At 39.3% G+C, this 19,670-nt stretch overlaps 1 protein-coding gene across 2 annotated transcripts in view; it reads right to left on the bottom strand.

Moving 5' to 3' along the window:
* SRD5A2 (steroid 5 alpha-reductase 2) overlaps nt 1-19,206 on the bottom strand; it is a 276,884-nt gene extending 257,678 nt beyond the window's left edge. For both annotated transcript variants that reach the window (XM_074012034.1, XM_074012035.1), the window contains exon 1: nt 19,087-19,206. The gene's annotated coding sequence lies outside the window, so the exon portion shown is untranslated. The remainder of the gene's footprint in view (nt 1-19,086) is intronic.
* Nucleotides 19,207-19,670: the final 464 nt, after the last annotated feature.

Genomic DNA, 19,670 nt, shown 5'->3' with positions numbered 1-19,670 from the left:
CCTGCTCCTGAATGACTATTGGGTAAATGATGAAATTAAGGCAGAAATCAAGACATGTTTTGAAACTAATGACAACAAAGATACAACATAAGAGAATCTTTGGAACACAGCTAAAGCAGTGTTAAGAGGGAAATTTGTAACACTAAATGCCCACATCACAAAGTTAGAAAGATTTCAAGTTAACAACCTAACATCACAACTAACAGAACTAGAAAAGCAAGAGAAACCCAACATCAAACTTAGCAGAAGAAAAGAAATAATCAAAATCAGAGCTGAACTGAAGGAGATTGAGATATGAAAGACCATTCAAAAGATCAATGAATCCAGAAGTTGGTTTTTAGAAAAAAATAATAAGATAGATAAACTGCTAAGTAAACGAATAAGAAGAAAAGATAGAGGATCCAAATAAATGCAATTAAAAACAACAAAGGGAATATTACCACTGACCCCACAGAAATACAAATAGCCAGCAGAGAACAGCATAATAACCTCTATGCACACGAACTAGAAAATCTAGAAATGATGGATAAATTCCTGGATACATACAGCCTCCCAAGACTGAACTTGGAAGAAGCTGATTCCCTGAACAGCCCAAAAACAAGCTCCAAAATTGAATCAGTAATAAATAGCTTACTAACCAAAAAAAGCCGAGGACCAGATGGATTCAAAACCAAATTCTACCATATGTACAAAGAAGAGCTGGTACAATTCCTACTGAAGCTATTCCAAAAAATTAATGAGGAGGAACCTCTCCCTAATTCATTCTTTGAGGCCAGCGTCATCCTGATACCAGAACCTGGCATAGACACAACAACAAAAACTTCAGGCCAATATCCTTGACACACATTGATGCAAAATTCTCAACAAAATGCTAACAAACAGAATCCAGTAACACATCAAAAAACTAACCCACCATGATCAGGTAGGCTTTATCTCTGGGATGCAGGGTTGGTTCAACATATACAAATCAATACATGTGATTCATCACATAAACAGAACTAAGAACAAAAACTACGTTATTATCTCACTAGATTTGCAGAAGGGTTTTGATAAAATTTAACATCCCTTCATGTTAAAAACTAGGTACTGAAGGAACATACCTCAATATAATAAGAGCCATTTATGACAAACACCCATAGCCAACATCACACAAAATGGGCAAAAGCTGGTAGCATTCCCCTTGAAAATCGGCACAAGACAAGGATGACCTGTCTCACCACTCCTATTCAACATAGTATTGGAAGTCCTGGCCAGATAAATAAGGCAAGAGAAAGAAATAAAGGGCATCCAAATAGAAAGAGAAGAAGCCAAACTATCCTTGTTTGAAGACGACAGGATTCTATAACTAGAAAACTCCATAGTCTCTGCCCAAAAGCTCCTTGAGCTGATAAGCAACTTCAGCAAAGCTTTGGGATACAAAATCAAAGTACAAAAATCACTAGCATTCCTATACACCAACAACAGCCAAGCCTAGAATTCAAATTAGGAACACAATCCCATTCACAATTGCCACACACAAAAAAATAAAATACCTAGGAATACAGCTAACCAGTGAGAGATCTCTACAATCAGAATTACAAAACCCTGCTCAAAGAAATCATAGATGACACAAACAAATGGAAGACATTCCATGCACACATATAGGAAGAATAAATATCGTTAAAATGGTCATACTACCTAAAGTGATTTACACATTCAATGCTATTCCTATCAAGCTACCAAAGACATTCTTCACAGAACTAGAAAAAAATATTTTAAAATTCATATGGAACAAAAACAGAGCCCGAATAGGCAAAGCAATCCTAAGCAAAAAGAACAAAGCAGGAGGCATCACACTACCTGACTTCAAACTATACTACATGGGTAAAGTAAGCAAAATAGATGGTACTGGTACAAAAAAACAGACACATAGACCAATGGAAGAGAATAGAGAGCCCGGAAATGAGGGCACACACCTACGACCATCTGATATTTGTTGCAGGAAGTCAGGGATCCTGAAAGGAGGGACTGACTGGAACCGCAGCAGAAGAATATAAATTATGAAGATTTCATGGACATTTATCAGTTCCCAAAATTAATACTTTTATAATTTCTTATGCCTCTCTTTACTGCAATCTCTGAACATAATTGTGAAGATTTCATGGACATTTATCACTTCCCCAATCAATACTCATAATTTCTTATGCCTGTCTTTACTTTAATCTCTTAATCATGTTATCTTCATAAGCTGAGAATGTACGTCACCTCAGGACCCTGTGATGATTGTGTTAACTGTACAAATTGATTGTAAAATATGTGTGTTTGAACAATATGAAATCAGTGCTCCCTGAAAAAGAACAGAATAACAGCGATTTTCAGGGAACAAGGATAGATAACCATAAGGTCTGACTACCTGTGGGGTCAGACAGAATAGAGCCATATTCTTCTCTCAGAAAACCTATAAATGGATGTGCAAGTAGGAGACTCACTGAATTCCTTTCCCAGCAAGGAATAGCCCTGGGGAAGGAATGCATTCCTGGGGGTAGGTTTATAGATGGCCACTCTGGGAGTGTCTGTCTTATGTGGTTGAGATAAGGACTGAAATATGCCCTGGTCTCCTGCAGTGCCCTCAGGCTTACTAGGATTGGGAAATTCCAGCCAGGTAAATTCTAATAAGACTGTTTTTCTGCTCTCGAACCCTGTTTCCTGCTAAGATGTTAATCAAGACAATGCGTGCACAGCAGGACAAAGACCCTCATCAGTAATTCTAATTTTGCCTTTGCCTTGTGATCTTTTATTGCCCTTTGAAGCATGTGATCTTTGTGACTTACTCCCTGTTCGTACACCTCCTCCCCTTTTAGAATCCCCAATAAAAACTTGCTGGGTTTGTAGCTCAGGTGGGCATCACGGAACCTGCCAATATGTGATATCACCCCCAGCGGCCCAGTTGTAAAATTCTTCTCTTTGTACTCTTTTTATTTCTCAGACCAGCCAACACTTAGGGAAAACAGAAAAGAACATACATTGAAATACTGGGGGCTGATTCCCCCAACAGATATTTAATAAAGTTGACAAAAACAAGCAACAGGGAAAGGACTCCCTATTCAATAAATGGTGCCGGAATAACTGGCTAGTCAAATGCAGAAGATTGAAACTGAACCTCTTCCTTACACCATATACAAAAATCAACACAAGATGGATTGAAGATTTAAATGTAAAACCCAAAACTACAAAAACCTAGAGGATAACCCAGGATATACCATTCTGGATATAGGAACTGGCAAAATTTCATGACAAAGACACCAAAAGCAATTGCAACAAAAGCAAAAATTGACAAATGGGATCTAATTAAACTTAAGACCTTCTGCACAGCAAAAGAAACTATCAAGAGACTAAACAGACAACCTACAGAATAGGAGAAAAGATTTACAAACTATGCATCTGACAAAGGTCTAATATTCAGCACATATAAGCAACTTAAACAAATTTACAAGGAAAAAAGACAAACAACCCCATTAAAAGGTGGGCAAAGAAGCTGGGAGTGGTAGCTCATGCCTGTAATCCTAGTACTTTGGAAGACCAAGGCAGGTGGATCACTTGAGCTCAGGTCATTCGAGACCAGCCTGGGCAACATGGCAAAACCCCATCTCTTTTAAAAACACAAAAATTAACCAGGTATGGTGGTATGTGACTATAGTTCCAGCTACTCAAAAGGCTGAGGCAGGAGGATCACCTGAGCTCAGGAGGCAGAAATTGCAATGAGCCAAGATAACAACACAGCACTCAGCCTAGGCAACAGAGCCAGACTCTGTCTTTAAAAAAATAAATAAATAAATAAATTGGGCAAAGGATGTGAACAGAAACTTTTCAAAAGAAGATATACATGAGCCAATAAGCATATGAAAAAAAGCTCAGTATCACTGATCACTAGAAAAATGGAAATCAAAACCACAACGAGATACCTCCTCACACCAGTCAGAAAGCTATTAATAAAAAGTCAAAAAATAGCAGATGTTGGCAAGGTTGCAGAGAAAAGAGGAACACTTATACACTGTTGATAGGCATGCAAATTGGTTCAACTATAGTGGAAAGCAATGTGGCAATTCCTCAAACAGCTGAAAACAGAAATACCATTCAACCCAGCAATCCCATTACAGGATATGTTCCCAAAGGAATAGAAACCACTTTATCCTATAGGCACATGCACGCGTATGTTCACTGCAGCACTATTCACAATAACAAAGACACAGAATCAACCTAAATTCCCATCAATGGTAGACTGGGTAAAGAAAATATGGTACATATAAACCATGGAATTTTATGCAGTCATAAAAAAGAATATCATGTTCTTTGCAGGAACATGAATGGAGCTGGAGGTATTATCCTTAGGAGATTAATGCAGGAATAGAAAACCAAATACAGAATGTTCTCACTTGGAAGTGGGAGCTAAATGATGAGAACACATGGACACAAAGAGCAGAACAACAAATACTGGGGCCTACCAAAGGGTGGAGAGTGGTAGGAGGGAGAGGAGCAGATAACTATTGAGTACTAGGCTTAGTACCTGGGTGATAAAATAATCTGTACATCAAACCCCCATGACATGAATTTACCTATATGACAAACTTTCACATGCACCCCTGAACCTCAAATAAAAGTTGTTTTAAAACTCCAGGAGGACCCAGTCATAGGGGGATATGGTATAACCCCCCCCCAAAAAAAAATGGGTGTTTGTCACCAGTTTCTGGCACAGAGGTCCCAAAGCCCTTGAAATAAGTAATAGGGGTTATAGGAGCATCTTTTGTTTTACTGAGACAACTCTTGGCAGTCCCTAGATAGCTTCAGGACGGGGGCTGATCACCAGAAAGATTAAGTCTTGGTTAGAAACTTGAGACTTTCTGCCCAGCCTCCAGGAAGGAGAGAGGGACTGGAGATTGAGTTAATCAGCAATGGCCAAGTAATGTAGTTTTCTGAGTTCTGTGAGCCGTTCTAGCAAATCATTAACACTAAGGAGGGAAGTGTGGAAATGCACAATTTATAGCCAGTAAGTCAGAAATACAAGTGACTCAGTGCTTGCGACTGACATCTGAAGCAAGGGAAATATTGTGGCACCAAGTCCTTAAACCAGGAGAGTCTGATGCTAAATCTGGGAAGTCAACATCAGAATTGACTTGAAATGTCAGACATCTAGTTGGTATTGGAGAATCAGAACCGAAGAAGTATTGTCAGATGAGACAATATATATTTGGTGTCTTCACAAAATAAACCCACACATATACACACAATTGTGAGTTTAATGTAGAAGGGTTCCACAATGTCTTCACAATGAGTATCAGTGTAAATGTTTTTTTAAGAGGTGAAATAATTTGCTGGTTGTTTATTTTTTTGGTACAACCAGAAAATAGTGTGGGATATTGAATTATGAGTGTCTTTGTCTGTCTGGGTGTCAGCTTAACATTCCATAGATGGGGGTTAGTTTTTATATCCTACAATACAAAGCATATTAAATGGCAACATAGAGTCACAGTCCTGCATTTAATGCCTTAAACATTTTAAATTGCTCTGTTTCCATGTTGTGTTTTAGTAGCACTGTTTCCTAAAGAAAACCACTTAGGCTAGGCTAAACTGTGATGTTTGGTAGGTTAGGTATATTAAACGCATTTTTTACTCACGATATGTACAACCTAGGATGGGTTTATCAGGACATAACCCTGTCATAAGTCAAGGAATATATAAGTGTGTATGTATGTATAAGTGAATGAATGACAGCAATGATACAAGGGATAGGAGGAAAGAATGAGAAATATTTTATTGCTATAAGGTATTTGCACTATGCATGAAGCAGTATCATGTTATTTAAAAGCAGACTTGGATTAATTGTAAATGTATATTGCAAACTCTAGGGCAACCACTTTTAAAAGTGTAAAAAGAACTATAATTGATATGCTAAAAAAGGAGAAACAAATGAATCTTATAAAATGCTCAACTAAAACCACAAAGGCAAAAAAAAGTGTGGAAGACAATATAGGAAGAGAGAACATATGTGACAAGTAGAAAACAGTCACGAATGTGGTAGATATTAATCCAATGATATCAATAATCACCTTAAACATCAATGGTCTGTATACAACAATTTTAAAAAAGAGATTGTTAAAGTGGATCAAAAAACAAGACCCAGCTATATGTTGCCTACATGAAACTCCCTTTAAATATAAAGATACGTACAGATTAAAAGTAACATAATAGAGAAAGAAATACCATGTTAACACTAATCAAAACAAAGTGGCAATAGCTGTATTAATTTCAGACAGAGCAGACTTCAGAGCAAGGAAAGTTATCAGGGATTAAAAGGGATATTACATAATGAGAAGGGGGTCAATTCTCCAAGAAGTCTTAACAATCCTTAATTTGTTCACAAATTAGAACATCAACATATGTGTAGGAAAAAACTGATAGAACTGCAAGGAAAAATAGGTGAATCCACTATTATAGTTGAAGACTTTGGTAGGTTAGGTATATTAAACGCATTTTTCACTCACGATATTTACAACCTAGGATGGGTTTATCAGGACATAACCCTGTGTGTCCTGGGTATGGGTATGTAGTTCAACTACATACTTATGGGTATCCAGCCCTATCAATCAACTGGATATAATTAACTTCTATAGACTAGTTCAACCAACAACAGTGGATTACACATTCTTCTCAAGCTCACATGGGACATTGACCAAAATAGATCCCATTCTGAGCCACAAAAAATATTTTAACAAATTTAAAAGAAAAGAAATCATACAATGTCTTCTCTTAGACCACAATGGAATAAACTAGAAATCAGTAACAAAAAGATAGCTGGAGAATCCCAAGTTACTTGAAGACTAAACAATACAATTCCAACTAATACATGGGTGACAGAAGATATCTCAAGAGAATTTTAAAAATATTTTAAACTAAATAAAGATATAACATATCAAAATTTGTGAGATGTAGTGAAAACAGTGCTTAGAGGGAAATCTATAGCATTGAATGCATACATTAGAAAAGAAGAAAGACCTAAAATCCACAATCTAAGCTTCCAAGTTAGGAAACAAGAAAAAGAAGAGAAAATTAAATCCAAAGTAAGAAGAAGGAAAGAAGGAAAGAAGGAAGGGAGGAAAGGAAGGAGGGAGGGAAGGAAGGAAGGAAGGGAGGGAGGGAGGGAGGGAGGGAGGGAGGGAGGGAGGAAAGAAGGAGAGAAGGGAGGGAGGGCGGATGTTTTACCTTTTCATAGTAGTCTCCTTTCTTTGAACTTGCCATCTAAAACAGCCTTTCATTCTCAGCTAACATCTTCCTCTCAATTGAAACATTTTCCTTCTAAGTTGACCTTTGAAATAGATCTGATTTCTTATGGTTCTTAAACTGAACCAATGTGTAGAAATAAGAGGGTTGATGGGAATAAGGGATGAAAGAGAAGAAGCAGAATCACGTGATTAGATTTTAAAAATACATATGTTCACATACCACCTAGGGTATATCATACTGCAGGATGGGTGTGTATATTGTATTAGTCAGGACAGGTTGAGCTATGCTGTTAAAATAAATAAACCTCAAATCTCAGTGTCTTAACACAATAAAGGCTTACTTCTTTCTTATAGCATAGGCTTGGACTGTTCTCCAAGTTGTCCTCAAAGTACAGGCCTCTTTGCAGTCTCTGGCTCTACCACTTCCAACTCATAGTTTCAAGGAAGCCCCCAGCATCCACTTGGCAGTTGAGAGATGAGGGGGAGAGTGCATAGAAGGCACCCCCTCTTAACAATCTGCAACCAGAAGTGACAAATCATTCCAAGTCACATTCTATTGAAAAGAACTATTCTTATGGCCCCACACAGATACAAGAAAGCTAAGAAACATTATTTCACTGTGTGTCCAAGAAGAGGAAATATATTTGGTGAAAACCTAGTCCATTTCTGCCATGGTCTGCCCTTCTAGTAACCAGAGCTGTTTCACACTTCCATTCATATATAGAACATTCTCACTCCCTCCTCAAGAGAAACATTCTAAAGTGACATCCAGTCATTGCGTCCAGCTCAAGATCCAGCATCCAGTGATATGCTATCTTTTCCATCAAATCTGGAGGAATATCCTCATGATCTCACAAATTAAAATCTAAAAACACAAACTATCGTCTCTCTCACCACACCCAATCTATAATGGTGGTGTAGGGACAGGATAACTGCAATAAAATCACCCATCGTGTACCTTCTGATATGATGTTAAGAGAAGGGCTCTTCACCTCTGTGTTATTCTTCCTGAAACTCTATAATTCCAGGATAATCATGAGAAAACATCAGACAAATCCAGATTGAGGAACATTGTACTAAAATTTAACTATTAATCTTCAATAATCAAAGGCATAAAAAAACAAGGAAAGACCAAGAAATTGACACAGATTGAAATACACTAAGGAGACATGTTGACTAAATTGCAACATGCCATCCTGGATTGGATCCTGACACCAAAAAAAAAAAAAGACAGCAGTGAAAACCTGATGAGATCTGAATAAAGTCTATAGTTTAGTTAATAGTGTTGTACCAATATTAATTTCTTAGTCTTGATAAATACACCATGGTTATATAAAATGTTAATTACTAGGAAAAGCTATACAAAAGAAATACATCTTGTCTGTACCATCTTTACAACTCTTCTATAAATCTAAAACTATCTTAAAAGAAGAACATTTTTAAAATTCCATTTAATGAAATTTCATCAAACTAGAAACCTTCTATGCAACAAAGGAAACAATCAACAGAGTAAAGATACACTGTATAGAGTGGGAAAAAAATTGCAAATTATACATCTAATAAGGGGGTTACTATCCAAAACTTACAAGGAACTCAAACAGCTCAATAGCAAGAAAATAAATCAATTTTAAAATGGACAAAGGATACAAATAGACATTTCCCAAAAGAAGACATACAAATGGCCAAAAAGTATTTGAAAAAAAAATGCTCAATATCATTAATCATCACAGAAATGCAAATTAAAACCACAATGGGATATTACCTCACACCTGTTAAGATGGTTGATACCAAAAAGACAAAAGAGAACAAATGTCGACAAGAATATAAAAATGAACTTTGGGAGGCTGAGGCGGGTGGATCACAGGGTCAGGACATTGAGACCATCCTGGCTAGCATGGTGAAACCTCGTCTCTACTAAAAAAAACAAAATACAAAAAATTAGCTGGGCGTGGTGGTGGGTGCCTGCAGTCCCAGCTACTCGGGAGGCTGAGGCAGGAGAATGGCGTGAACCTGGGAGGCGGAGCTTGCAGTGAGCCGAGATCGTGCCACTGCACTCCAGCCTGGGTGTCAGAGCAAGACACCATCTCAAAAAAAAAAAAAGGAAAAGAAAAATGAATGCTTGCACACTATTGCTGGGAATGTAAATTAGTATAGCCATTATGGAAAAAAGCATAGAGATCCCTCAAAAAATTAAAAATAGAACTACCACATGATCCAGCAATCCCACTATTGGGCATATAGCCAAAGGATATGAAATCATGAAAGGTGTCTAAACTCCCATATTCTTTGCAGCATTACTCACAATAGCCAAATATAAAATCAACGTAAGCGTTCATCAATGAATGAATGGATAAAGAAAATAAGATATAGGCCGGGCGCGGTGGCTCAAGCCTGTAATCCTAGCACTTTGGGAGGCCGAGACGGGCGGATCACGAGGTCAGGAGATGGAGACCATCCTGGCTAACACGGTGAAACCCCGTCTCTACTAAAAATACAAGAAAATTAGCCGGGCGAGGTGGCGGGCGCCTGTAGTCCCAGCTACTCGGGAGGCTGAGGCAGGAGAATGGCGTGAACCCGGGGGGGCGGAGCTTGCAGTGAGCCGAGATCGCGCCACTGCACTCCAGCCTGGGGCACAGAGCAAGACTCCGTCTCAAAAAAAAAAAAAAGAAAAGAAAAGAAGATATATATACACAACGAAATAGTGTATATTTACTTAGCCTTAAAGAAAATCCAGTCATTTGTGACAATGTGAATGAACCTAACATCATGAAGACACTTCATTATGTTTATTTTACTTAACACATTATGTTTATGTCACTTAAATTAAGTGAAATTATTTCACTTAAGTGAAATAAACATGGCACAGAAAAACAAATACTACACAATCTCACTTATATGTGGAATTGTTAAGAAGTCATTCACCAAAAAACTATTAGAACTGATAAACAAATTCAGTAAAGTTGTAGGATACAAAATCAACATACGGAAATTATTAGCATTTCTATATGCCAACAGTCTGAAAAGGAAATCAAGAAAATAACCCCATTTACTATAGCTACAAATAAAATTAAATACTTGGACATTAACCAAAGAAGTGAAAGATCTCTACAATGAAATCTATAAAACATTGATGAAAAAAATTGAATAGGACACAAAATAATGGAAGGATATTCCACGTTAATGGATTGGAAGAATCAATATCTTTAAAATGTTCATACATACTACCCAAAGTAATCAACAGATTCAATACAATTCCTATCAAAATACCAATGGCATTCTTCACAGAAATAAAAAAAAAAAAATCCTAAAATTTATATGGAACCACAAATGACCCAGAAGAGCCAAAGTCACCCTGAGCAAAACTAACAAAACTGGAGGAATCACATTACCTTACTTCAAATTAGACTACAGAGCTATAGCAACCAAAACAGTATGGTACTGGCATAAAAATAGATACACAGACCAATAGAACACAATAGAGAACCTAGAAACAAATTCATACATCTACAGTGAACTCATTTTCAACAAAGGTGCCAAGAACATACACTGGGAAAAGGACAGTCTCTTCAATAAATGTTGCCAGGAAAACTGGGTATCCGTATGCAGGAGAATGGGATATTACCTCACACCTAGACTAGACTCCTATCACTTGCTATTTAAAAAATAAAATAAAATCAGCTAGGCATAGTGGCTCACACCTATAATCCTAGCACTTTGCAAGGCCAAGGTGGGTGGATCACTTGAGATCAGAAGTTCAAGACCAGCCTGACCAACATGGCAAAACCCTGTCCACACTAAAAATACAGAAATTAGGGAGGCATGGTGGCAAGTGCCTATAATCTCAGCTACTTGAGAGGCTGAGGCACCTGAATCACTTGGAGGTTGCAGTAAGCCAAGAACACACCACTGCACTCCAGCCTGGGTGACAGAACGAGACTGTCTCAAAACAAACAAAACAAAATCAAATCAAAATGGATTAAAGACTTCATTCTAAGACTTCAAACTATGAAACCTCTATAAGAAAACATTAGAGAAACCCTCCAGGACATTGTAGTGGGCAAATAATTTCTTGAGTAATATCCTACCAGCACAGGCAATCAAAGCAAAAATGGACAAATAGGGTTACATCAAGTTAAAAAGTTTCTGCACAGCAAAGAAAATAATCAGTAGAGTGAAGAAACAATGTACAGGGGGAGAAAATATTTGCAAACTAACCATCTGACAAGGATTAATAACCAGAATATATAAGGAGCTCAAACAACTCTATAAGAAAAAAATCTAATAATCCAATTTAAAATGGGCAAAATATTTGAAGAAACATTTCTCAGAAGAATACATATAAACGGCAAATAAGTATATGAAAAGGTGTTCAGCATAATTGATTATCAGAGAAATTCAGATCAAAACTGTAATGGGCCAGCACAGTGGTTCAAGTCTGTAATCCCAGATGAGATTAGGAGGCCGAGGCAGGTGGATTGCTTGAACCCAGGAGTTTGTGAGAAACCTGGACAACATGGCAAGACCCCGTCTCTATTTTTTTTTTTTAATCGCAACGAGATATCATCTCACCTCAGTTAAAATGGCTTTTATCCAAAAGTCAGGCAATAACAAATACTAGCAAGAACGTGAAGAAAAGGGGATCCTTGTACGCTGTTGATGGGAAGGTAAATTAGTACAACCACTACGGAGAATAGTTTGGAGGTTCCTCAAAAAGCTAAAAATAGAACTACCATATGATCCAGCAATTCCACTGCTGGGTATATACTCAAAAGAAAGGAAATCAGTATATCAAAGAGATATCTGCACTCCCACGTTTATTGTAGCACGATTCACAACAATCAAGATTTGGAAACAACCTGTATCCATCAATAGGTGAATGGATAAAGAAAATGTGTTACATATACACAGTGGAGTACTATTCAGCCATAAAAAAAGAATGAGATCCTGTCATTTGTGAATAGAGCTGTGGAGGTCATTATATTAAGTGAAATAAACCATGCACAGAAAGACAAACTTTGTATGTTTTCACTCATTTGTGGGAGCTAAAAATCAAAACAATTGAATCCATGGAGATTGAGAATAGAATGAAGGTTACCAGAGACTGGAAAGGGTAGTGGGGGAGGTGGGGGATGGGGGGATATTTAACAGGTAGTACAGAAAAAAAAATAGAAAGAATGAATAAGATCTAGCATTCGAAAGCACAAGGTTGTGACAGTCAATAATTTAATTGTACATTTTAAAATAACTAAAATAGTATAATTGAGGCCAGTCATGGTGGCTCGTGCCTGTGGTCCCAGCACTTTGGGAGCCCAAAGCGAGTAGATCACTTGAAGTCAGGAGTTCGAGACCAGCCTGACCAACATGGTGAAAACCTGTCTCTACTAAAAAATAAAAGATTAACTGGGCATGGTGTCGCACACCTGTAGGCTCAGCTACTTGGGAGGCTAAAGTGGAAGAATCTCATGAACCCCGGAAGTGGAGGCTGCAGTGAGCCGAGATCATGCCACTGCACTCCACACTGGGTGACAGTGAGACCTTGTCTCAAGAAAAAGAAAAAAGAGAGTAATTGAATTATATGTAATACAAAGGATAAATGCTTGATGTGATAGATATCTCATTTACCCTAACAATCATTACACATTGTATGCCTGTATCCAAATAGCTCACATATCCCATAAATATATACTATGTACCCATAAATATTAAATATTAAAAACAAAATAAGGAGAACAACATTACAAGGTTAATTTTAAAACTTTTATAAAACTGTATAAAAATAAATACATACATACATAAAAGTCAAACTCTGAAGCAGAAAGTCAATGGAGATTACTAGAGGCTAAGAAGTAAGGGATTGGGGAGATATTGGCGAAAGGCTACAACATTCCAGTTAGGATGAAAAAGTTCAAGAGCTCTATTACACAACATGGGGAACTACAGTTAATAGCAATGTGTTATGCACTTGAAAATTGCTGAGAGTAGATGTTCAGTGTTCTCATTACCAAAAAATAAAAGTACGTGAGGTAATGTATATGCTAATTAGCTTGATTTAGCCATTCCACAGTGTATAAAATTTTTGCCAACTTTTAAAACTCCATTTGAAAAAGGAAAGAATGAAAGACAGACAACAATCACTAGCTCATAGGAATTGTGGAATCCTCTGGGTAGACACGTATCTGCCCTGTGGAAGAAATTCCCCCTTTTTTGCTCCCTGGGAAGAATTTCCTCATTTTCTCTGGTCCCTGGATCAGCGCTGTGAGAGATTCTCTTTTCTATTCTCCTGGTTGGTTGTTGTTATTGCTGTTGCTATTGTTGTTGTTTGAGACAGAGTCTCTCCCTGTGTCACCCAGGCTGGAGTGCAGCGGCATGAACATGGCTCCCTGCAGCCTTGACCTCCTAGGCTCAAGCAATCCTCCCACCTCAGACTCCTGAGTAGCTGGGACCACAGGCGTGCACCTCTACACCCAGCTAACCTATTCTCCTTGTTCCCCGCATCTGAAGGTGTATGTCCTGTCCTTCTTGGGGACTGGACAAATTTTATAGCCTACTTCTCCTGCATGTGGCCCTTTAGGAGCCTAAGGGTTGTTTTAAGTCTGAAACATTCAAAGGTTGGATTCTGTGGCAATATAATTTCCTCAAAAAATGATATGTTTGCAATAAACTCATGCCTTACGTTAATAAGAACCCAAAGTTCTTTCTCAAACCTGCCTTTCTTTTTTCTCCTTCACTCACAATATCTCTTTCTCTGAAATAAATAAAAACAGGTTACCTTGAGGCTATCAACCTTGAATGGAATGGCCATGTTCTTAATCTAATCTTTGCCTGTCATTCAAGGACTTTGTCTCAGTCTTATTACCTATATTTGGGAGTCTAGAAGCCGTTGGATTTTTCCAACCTTTCAATGCCTCAAATTTTTAGAGTCTCTTTCTTTCTTTTATTTCTGGTTACACCAGCCAATTATCTCCTAACCTCATCTCTTTTTTGTAATACTTTCCCAAAATGCAGCAAATAGAAACCAACGTGCAGTAACATTTTGGCTGTTTATAATCATTTCCCCCAGAACTGCTGGCTCAGTAGGGCCATGGCCTACCTCCCAAGATATCACAGGAAGCAGTTTTACCAAATACTTTACCAGTCTATGCCATAGATCTGCCATCTCTGCAGCCCAGAATATCAGTTTCCTTATTCTCCTATATTCAACTATTAAGCCAATAACACATATTTTAGGGTTATAGCAGCAATCCCCTTTAAATTCCTTATATAGGCTGGGCTATGCTAAAGTAAAAATTAAAACTCCCAAATTTCAGTATCTTAAAAGTGTATTTATTGTTCATGCCACAACCCAGGGAGGGGTAAGCAGCTCTCCTCCAAGTGATGGTTCAGTCTTCTTCCATGCTGGGCATCCACCATTTTCAACAATGTGCCATCCAGTTGACAAGGGGAGGAAAAAATGAGAAGGCACATTCATTCCTAACCGTCCCAATTGGAAATGTCATCTCATTTCTGCTCACATTCTATCGGCAAGAATTAGTCATACTGCCACACATTGACTCAAAGGCCCTGGAAAATATAGTTTACCTGGGGATCTAGAAAGAGGAAATGAATTTGGAAGGACTGATCCAGTCAGCCATGCATAAAACCCCACTGTAACATAGTAAGTTGGGTACAAAATATTCAATAACGTAAAATTTAGTATTACCTTGATCCAAGATTATATAAATTAACAGAGTGAGTCTAACCAACAATCCAACTGGTAATTCCAGGGCTCCAGCGGCACAATCGGAAACTGTCTAGGTCCCCGTGGCAGTTTGGCACTCCAGGTGGCAGTTTTCTTCTCCAAGTTAAATATGATGAGGATTTTGAGAACAAGGTGGGGTGGAAGACAGAAGTCAATTTTGTTATATCCAAATTCGTGTTATCATAAAATATATTGTCATGGAGTTTTTCTATATTTTGAAAATGTGACCCAGTTGATTCTAAGGTACCACTTTCCTTGTTGAGAGTCATGACTGAGGAGATAACATTTTCAAAGGTACAGACCTATTTTGGTATATATGCCAGTTACTATCACTACATAACAAACCACCACAAAATTTCACAGCTTTAAAAATGCGGCATTTATTTTGCTCAGAAATCTAAAATTGGGGAAAAGCAATGCCCCATGAGCACAGTATTCAACTGGACCCACGGCGTGTAAGAGCTTATGGAGATTCACAGGCAGTACAAGGTAAGTGTGTTACATCTATGATTAACGGGAGCACTGAAACCCCCAAACTTTATGTTCAAACCAAATCCTGCTCTAAATGCAGAAAGAAGACAATGACATTCTAAGAAACACAAACAATCAAGAAATCCTACCATTTCCTTTCTTATTCATGTACTTTCCTATATTAGCCAACCACTTACGCTGGAAACGAACAACATAGAAAGAAAGGGAAAGATAGGACAGCCCATAATTTCTTTTCCTCTCTGTAACTTCCTTACTTATCAATAAATAACAAGTAGAAACTATGGGTAGAACGTGCACCTATTAAGAAATGAAATAAGGCCAGGCACGGTGGCTCATGCCTGTAATCCCAGCACTTTGGGAGGCCAAGGTGGGCAGATCATGAGGTCGGGAGTTTGAGACCAGCCTGACCAATATGGTGAAACCCCATCTCTACTAAAAATACAAAATTAGCCAGGCGTGGTGGTGTGCGCCTGTTATCTCAGCTACTCAGGAGCCTGAGGCGGGAGAATTGCTTGAACCCAGGAGGCGAAGGTTGCAGTGAGCCACAGCCTGGGCGACAGAGTGAGACTCCGTCTCAAAAAAAAAAAAGAAAAGAAAGAAATGAAATGAAATAAGGCCAGGTACGGTGGCTCATGCCTGTAATCCCAGCTGTTTGGGGGGCCACGGCAGGCAGATTACTTAAGTTTAGGAGTTTGAGACCAGCCTGGTCAACATGGTGAAACTCCGTCTCCATAAAAATACAAAAATTAGCCGGGTGTGGTGGTGTGCACCTGTAATCTTAGTTGCTCAGGAGGCTGAGGCTGGAGAATTGCTTCAACCCGGGAGGTGGAGGCTACAGTGAGCCAAAGCGAGATTGTGCCACTGCACTCCAGCCTGGGCAACAGAGCCAGATTCCATCTCAAAAATAAAATTTTTTAAAAAGGCAATGAAATAAGACAATTGAGTTTGTTTTGTGGGTCATTTCCACTGTTCTGGTAAGAATAAAATGTGTATGCATGTAGGAGCCACAAAAATAGGAACTATAGTTTTGGTGATTCCACACATTAGTTAAAAGCTCTTATGTTTGCATTTAAAACAGGCATTGCACAATATCAAAATGAATAATAAAATTCATGCTAATAATTGAAATGTTCCATTTTTCTTTACCTATAAAGATATTAAATAGCAAATTAAAACCACCATAACAGGTCAACAAAAAGACTGTGAAAGAAAGTAAAAAGACAGTTACATTTGTCTCCTTTAGTGATACTTTTTCCTACTTTTTGAATAACAACTCCGCATTTTCATTCTGCACTGTGCCCCACAACTTCCATAGCGTGCCCTTACCGGTAATTGCCTGTTTAACAACTGTCTCTCACTTCCTTCTTCCTAAGAGAACCTCATTTTTATTCATTTTCCTTTTCCAAGGGACCATCTGCTTCAGGTGTGGTGATCTTTAGCCTCAGTTCCAGCCCCAGCGGATGTTTTCTCACTGGTCAAACCCAATTATCTGATCCCTTCCCTACTGCTCCCTAACCAGGATGACTTATCTCCCTTTCCTATTGCACTTTTTTTTTTTTATTAGACTCTAAGTTCTAGGGTACATGTGCACAACGTGCAGGTTTGTTACATATGTATACATGTGCCGTGTTGGTGTGCTGCACCTATTAATTCATCATTTACATTAGGTATATCTCCTAATGCTATCCCTTCCCCCCTCTCCCCTCCCCACAATAGGCCCCAGTGTGTCCCAATAACATTTATCACCACTTTACTCATTTGGTTCTTTTTTTAACCGCTTTCCACTAGAATATAAGCTGTATGATTTTTCCCTGTTTTGCCATCTGAGGCTTCCTAACTCCAGTGACACATAATAGACATTCAATAAATATGTGAAGAGCGAACAAATGAATTAATTCTTCTTGCCAATGCTTGGATTAGGACAAAAAGACATGAAGTGTGCTACATGGCTTCTGTGAAAGGTTTTAGTTACTGGCAAAAAAAAAAAAAAAGAAAAAGAAAAATGGTGTTCACTCTGTTTCCACTGGATACTGTCATATCTCACTGAGGCCTGGATCTGCAGTAGCTTCTTTCAACCACAAGAGAAGCAACAGAAAAAAAAAAGAGAGAGAGAGAGATCAAGTCAACATGCTGAAAATAGCAGAGAGGAAGATGAAGAAACAACTGGGCCCTTGATAACATCTTCGAGTCAATGAATTAACTGACTGGGGAGCCACTCTATCTTGGGACTTCTTGTTGTATGAGGTAATACATTTCTTTACTGTTTCCAACTACCTTGAATACTTACAGTTGAAAACATTCTGATATAACCTTACCTCTCCCTGTTGCATTTGAAAAGATTCTTCAGGCCAGGCGCGGTGCCTCAGGCCTGTAATCCCAGCACTTTGGGAGGCAGAGGCAGGCGGATCACCTGAGGTCGAGACCAGCCTGGCCAATACGGCGAAACCCTGTCTCTACTAAAAATACAAAAAAAAAAAAAAAAAGGTATCCAAGCATAGCGATTGGGCGCCTATAATCCCAGCTACTTGGGAGGCTGAGACAGGAGAATTGGTTTAACCTGGGAGGCGGAGGTGGTAGTGAGCCAAGATGGCACCACTGTACTCCAGCCTGGGCGACAGAGTGAGACTCCATCTCAATTAAAAAAAAAAAAAAGAGGCCAGACGCAGTGGCTCACACCTGTAATCCCAGCACTTTGGGAGGCCGAGGCGGGTGGATCACCTGAGGTCACGAGTTCGAGACCAACCTGGCCAACATGGTGAAACCCTGTCTGTACTAAAGATACAAAAATTAGCTGGGCACGGTGGCGCCCACCTGTAACCTCAGCTGAGGCGGGAGAATCACTTGAACCTGGGAGGCAAATGTTGCGGTGAGCCAAGATCATGCCTAGGAGACAGAGCGAGACTCTGTATCAAAAAAAAAAAAGGACAAACCAAGTCAGTCGTGGACTGCCAGGGTTGGCATTGTAGCTCCTTTAACCCATCAAAGAGCGAGGCTTCTTCTACCCATCTTTGTTCAGCCACCCCTGGCTTGCTGTTCTCTGCAACATGTCCACAAGATAACTGCTATATTTGCAAACATCACATCCACAGTGCAATCAAGAGGGAGTAGGAAGAGTGAAGGGCAAACTTACAAGTTAGTTGAGCCTATCCCTTGTTTTTAGGAAAATAACAGATTTCCTAGATCTTGCACTCAGCAAACTTCTGTCTGTATTTTTTTCATTGCCAGAACTGGGACACATGGCCATCACTAGCTTCAAGGATGTCTACAGAGGTCACCATTTTAAGCTACTATTGCCATCCCAAACACGAAACAGTTTCTCCCTCAGAGCCTCCAGAAGGAACCAAACTTGTTGGGACCTGGATTTCAGACTTCTAGACTATGAAAAAGTAGATTTCTATTGTTTTAAGCCGCTCATTTTGTAGTACTTGCCATGGCAGCCCTAGGATACTAACCCAGAAGAAAAAGAGAGTGGGAGAAAGTACCAGGGCCACCTAGCTGGGGCTTGCTAGAAATGACAGCTAGGCCTTTGGGCAAGGTTGAGTTATCACGAAGGGAAAAACAAAAACTTTTCTTTAAGAAATGTGTTGTTGATACACTGACCTTTGAGATCTTCCACACTGACTTTCTTTTCTGTGTGAGCAAAGACTCAAAAGCACAAAAGAGCTTGGCATAGTGGAAGGGAGTGAGAGGAATGCCTGTGCCGTGCGCGCGTGTGTGCGTGCGCGTGCCTGTGGGTGCGTGCACCTGTGCCCGTGTGCGCGTGCGCGTGCCTGTGGGTGCGTGCGCCTGTGCCCGTGTGCGCGTGTGCGCGTGCGCGTGCCTGTGGGTGCGTGAGCCTGTGCCCGTGTGCGCGCGTGTGTGCGTGCGTGCGCGTGTGTGTGTGTGTGTGTGTGTGTGTGTGTGTGTGTGTGTGTGTGTAACAGGTTTTTAGTAGGGTTGGTGCTACAGCATACACTTTTGAAGAGCGAGGAGGAACAGAAGGAATCAGACCAGAAAAGCAGGTCGAGGTGGGATGGGGGTTGCCTGAGAGTGAGGACGCAAAAGCCAGCAGAGATGAAGTCAGGGAGTGGAGATGCCGGGGCAGCCATGAGCCCTGCTGCTTGACTGAAAAAGCCCTATTTGTTTAAGTCTGAAAAATTTCAAAGTAGAATACAAAGTAGTTTGGAGCCCTTTTTAAAAAATCG

This window comes from Macaca fascicularis, chromosome 13 (assembly GCF_037993035.2).
Source record: "Macaca fascicularis isolate 582-1 chromosome 13, T2T-MFA8v1.1".
Taxonomy (NCBI): Eukaryota; Metazoa; Chordata; class Mammalia; order Primates; family Cercopithecidae; genus Macaca; species Macaca fascicularis.
Note: the sequence above shows the minus strand (reverse complement) of the source record. Positions and strands in the feature narration are given on the sequence as shown.